General features: G+C 32.1%; 1 non-coding gene across 1 annotated transcript; it reads left to right on the plus strand.

The window, feature by feature from the left end:
- Nucleotides 1-515: 515 nt before the first annotated feature.
- LOC139879067 (small nucleolar RNA R71) lies at nucleotides 516-622 on the plus strand. The gene has a single exon (XR_011769920.1). It is a non-coding gene; the product is annotated as a small nucleolar RNA R71 (small nucleolar RNA).
- Nucleotides 623-5,046: the final 4,424 nt, after the last annotated feature.

Raw genomic sequence — 5,046 nt, forward strand, 5'->3', positions numbered from 1 at the left:
TAGATACTTGTTGATTGCTAGGACCTTGTTGGTTGTTGTATGAAACATTACGGTTATAATTCTGATTTTGATTGTAGTTTGGTCTTGGCGGTTGATAATTATTCTGATAATTATTTCCAGGCCTTTGGTTTATGTATGAAACATTCTCTCTTTGTTCCATTGTTTGTTCAATACTGAGACAATCTTTTGTCAAATGTGGTCCTCCACACTGCTCACAACTAATTCGTATAGCATGAATATCTTTAGTCATCTTTTCCATTCGTCTTTCAAAAGCATCTAACTTTGCGGAAATGGAATAAAACTTATGGCTAGAATCGGCTCTAGCCGCTTTAGATGATCTAACGATGTCTTTTTCTTGATGCCACTCATGTGAGTGGGAAGCAGTGTTATCAATAATTTTGTAAGCTTCAGTTGCAGTTTTCTTCATAATGGAACCACCAGCTGCTATATCGATGTCTTTTCGTGTAGTAATATCGCATCCTCGGTAGAATATTTGTACTATTTGATAAGTGTCTAAACCATGTTGAAGACATCCTCTCAACAACTTTCCAAATCGTGTCCACGCTTCATATAGAGTTTCATTTGCCTTTTGTGTGAACGTAACAATTTCTCCTTGAAGTCTCACGGCTTTAGATGCCGGAAAGAATTGTTTAAGAAATTTTTCAGCTAAAACATCCCATGTATCAATCGCCCCTTCAGGTAACGATTCTAACCAATCTTTGGCTTCTCCTTTTAAAGTCCAGGGAAATAACATGAGATAGATCTGTTCATCCTCAACTTCTCTGATCTTAAATAGAGTACAAATCCTATTAAAGGTTCGAAGATGTTCGTTTGGATCTTCCTTCGGCGCACCACTAAATTGGCATTGATTAGTTACCATGTGTAGTATTTTTCCTTTGATTTCATAATCTGGCGCATTAATGTCTGATTGAGTAATTGCGTAACCTTGGCCAGTGCGTTTAGCCCTCATTCGGTCTTCCATACTTAGAGGTTCTAGATTTTCCATGATTGAATTTGTTGCATCTGAATCACTAGAGGATTCTGACTTAATAGTTTCTTCCTCGACAATCTCTGGATGAGTGATTTGTGGTTCAGGAGGAATGATTATTGGTTCAGGATCTCTGAATTGTCCATGAATATCCTCCGAATTCTCAATTGTGAGGTCGGGTTCAAAAAATGGATTATTGGAAATTTGAGTTGGAGTACTTGGTCGACTTGATGACGATTCTAAAGAAAAATCAACGACGACAATATTGGCTAAATGTCTTGATCGAGTTACAGGTGGTGAACGTATGAAAGGTGGTGAACGTTTTGCTCGGTGCATTCACTGAATATCCTATTAGTTATAAAGATAAAAATTATATAAGTTATCAAATTAATAGACTTTTCTGCTTTTGCCCACGTTTCGAATAGCCAAAAGATGAAGCAGGGAGCCAGGATCCTTTAAGTCAGAAAATCCACAACTCAGCCACTAACAAATCCGACTATTACTACGAAGCAGAAAATTTTGGATGTCTATCAATTCAACCGCTTAAAATAATTTTTTTTTTCGTCGAAGTTTAAAGAAAATTCTATGTCCTAAAAACTAGAGCGTAGAAATGAGAAAGAAGAAGAGTGCGTCGAAAAACATCGGAAAAAAAATAAAAAGGTTGAAAAATAATAATAAGAAAGTAAAGCGTCGAAACTTAAAAGTCTAAAAACTAAATATTAAAAATTACGTCTAAAGGAATTAAAGCTTAAAAGGAATTCTAAATCCAAAATGGCAATAACTTAATTAGGCACTAAAATTTATTAAATATTAAAGCGATAAGTGATGTCGTAAAACTTTAAAGCGTCTAAATCTTAATCTAAAGAAAAAGCACTTAAGGGATTTTACGGCAAAGCCTAGAAATCTAGAAATATAAAATAACTACGGTAAAAACTAAGTTTAAACTAAATACGAACGATAAATATACAAATTACAATTAAACGAAATAAAAAGATACAAAATATAAAAATAAAACTTAAAGTTATAAAAATACAATTTTTATAAAAATATTATTTTTATATTAATGTATAAAAGCAATGTTGTAAAAGTCGGCCGACTTGGCCGATGCGTCGTTTTTTTGGGTTCTCCGTCCCGTTTTTTTCTGAAAACGACTCAAAAGATGGTCAAAGCTAAAAGTTCGGTCAAAGTCTGTCTAAGACGGTCAAAGTTGGTCAAAAATGGTCAAAATCACTCAAAATTTCGTCAAGATGTGATATGTTATAAAATTAGGGTTTGTTTTTATTTTTTGGGCCGCTCTTTTCTCTGTGTCCTTATTAATTATGTACTCGGTAACATTAATTTAGTTTGAAGTTTGATTGTATTTAAATTCAAGTTCTTATTTAAGAAATTTATGGTACAATATCAACTATTTTATACATATATAAATATATATTTAAGAAACTAATAATAAAGTCAACGTTGGTCAACGACCGATGCATCGCCGACGCGTCCCCGACTCGGCCGACGCGTCCTTTTTAGGTCTCGACCGATACGTCCCCGACTCGCGACTTTTACAACCTTGTGTAAAAGTATTAATTTTATAAATTTGTAAAACTAATTAACACTTAAAACTTAAAATACAACTTTAATTAAACTATAACTAATTAATATTAAATATAAACCCTAATTAGGTTAATTAATAATAATAATAATAATAAAATTAAACTCTAAACCCGTAATTAATGATGTACCAGGTTGCAGCTGTCAGACAGCTCCGCGAGTGCGGATTTTAGCTGCCCAAAACCTCCGCGAGTGCGGAGTATGCAGATTCAAACGATTGCAGGCTCAAATTCGACAGGTTCAGCGTGTAATACATTTTTTTTTACTTTGATTTAATTTTCTGATTTTAAATTTTATAAAATATAACTTAAATAAAACTTATATTTTAAAAATTACTTATTAGTTTTCGCAACTAAAAATAAAAACTTTTTAATTTTAAACACTTAAAAATATAGATATATAAATATATATATATATTTTTTATGTTTTTATATTTTTGTTTTTTTTAAATAATAAACATATATTTTTACAAAAAATAACTTAAAAACTAATTTTTTTATAGCGTTTCGCTTCGGCGTTTGAGTATTCCCCGGCAGCGGCGCCAAAAATACTTGATGTTATGCGAGGTCTATACGAAATAGTTATATTTTTATTGCGAAATACTATTAAATACGATACAATTTTACACAAGTTATTTATTTATTTATAGAGTGGATATACCTAAACTTTGCTACAACACTATAGGCAGTGTACCTAATCGTAAATTAGTGTAGTTTTTAGTAAGTCCGGTTCGTTCCGCAGGGAGCTAGCTGAGTTTAACGCTATATTTATTTTAAACTATATTTGAATCAATATATATATAAGTAATATTATTATTATTATAAAGGGGGGGGGGGGGGGGGGTTTACCGTTTAATGACCGGTTTGTCGATTTTATGTCTTAAGTCATAATTAAAACCTAATGTAAAATATTAAATATAAATACAACTTAATTTAAAGCGTAAAGTAAATGATGATAATTAAAGTGCGATAATTTAAAGTGCGATAAATAAAATGACGGTAAATAAAATTGCGATAATTAAAAGTACGATAATTAAAAGTGCGATGAGATATAAAATAAAGGAATTATGCTTATTTAAACTTTCGTAATCATGATGTTCGATGTGTTGATTTTAATTTATTACCATGGGTTAATTTTCCTTTGTCCTGAATTATTCGATATGTCCATCTGGTTTTGTCCATAATAGTCCATCGGTCATAATTATAAAGTGCGAGAGTCTTCGTCAAATTAACCTTATACCCGAAGTCAAATATTCCAACTAATTGGGGATTCGAACTGTAACAAGTTCTTAATACTTTGTTTAATGAATGCACCAGGTTATCGACTGCGTGTAATCCAAGGTTTTAATACTTTGTTAACAATTACACCAATTACCCTTGAATGTAATCCACCCCTGTTTTAATGAGTCCAGTGACTATTAATCCATCCCCGTGTCCGGTCAAATGAACAATAATTCGTATTTATAAATATCCCGCCCACCGTACCCGATTAAGCGTATGTGTTTATATATAGATACGTCAAATTGTAACCTTTATATTAATTTAACGAGATATCGTTTAGTTAATATAAAGCCCATTAATAGCCCATAGTCTAATTTCCCCAAGTGTCGATCTTTTGTCTAAACCCCAATTATGGTACAAAGCCCAATAACCCCGTCTTTAATATTTAGTCCAACATCACGATTACTTCGGCTTAAATAAGCATAATAATAACTTAGCTACGAGACATTAATTTAAAAAGGTTGAACATAACTTACAATGAGTATAAATCGCGTAGTGTTACACGGATAGAATTTCAACTTACAAACTTAAAACATTCGCCAACATAACCTTATTATTATTAAACTTAAATTAAAATTATAATTATAAAATATATATATATATCGTATATGATATGAGAAAGGAAAAGAAAAAGGTGTCATGAAATCGATCAGAATGTGCGGCCTTTTATAGGCCCACTTTGAACTATTGTGCTCCGTGACTGCGATCCTTTTCTTCATCACAGCTCCGCGACTGCGGAGCTTTGGATTCCAGCTCATCATGGTGAATTAAACGTGGGCGGCTTATAAATATAATATATAATAATATATATAATTAATTATATATTATATTATATTCTTGTGCATAGTTGACTTGTAATTTTTGGTCCGTTACGTTGCACGTTGATAGTTGGTTCATGTCTCGGTTCCAGATTTTCGAACGTCCTTGCGTACTATTTAATATCTTGTACTTTGCGTTTTACGGCTTGTACCCTTGTAATTTCTAGACGTTTCTCATCAATAATTTGAACCACTTGGATTGTACTTTGTACTTTTTAGCTTTTTGGTCATTTGCGTCTTCAAATCGTCGAATCTGTCTTTTGTCTTCACCTTTTATTATTTAAACGAATGTCACTCGTAAATAGAACAATTGCAACTAAAAGCTTGTCTTTCTTGAAGGATAATGCTATGAAATATGTAT

Source organism: Rutidosis leptorrhynchoides, chromosome 11, assembly GCF_046630445.1.
Source record: "Rutidosis leptorrhynchoides isolate AG116_Rl617_1_P2 chromosome 11, CSIRO_AGI_Rlap_v1, whole genome shotgun sequence".
Classification (NCBI taxonomy): Eukaryota; Viridiplantae; Streptophyta; class Magnoliopsida; order Asterales; family Asteraceae; genus Rutidosis; species Rutidosis leptorrhynchoides.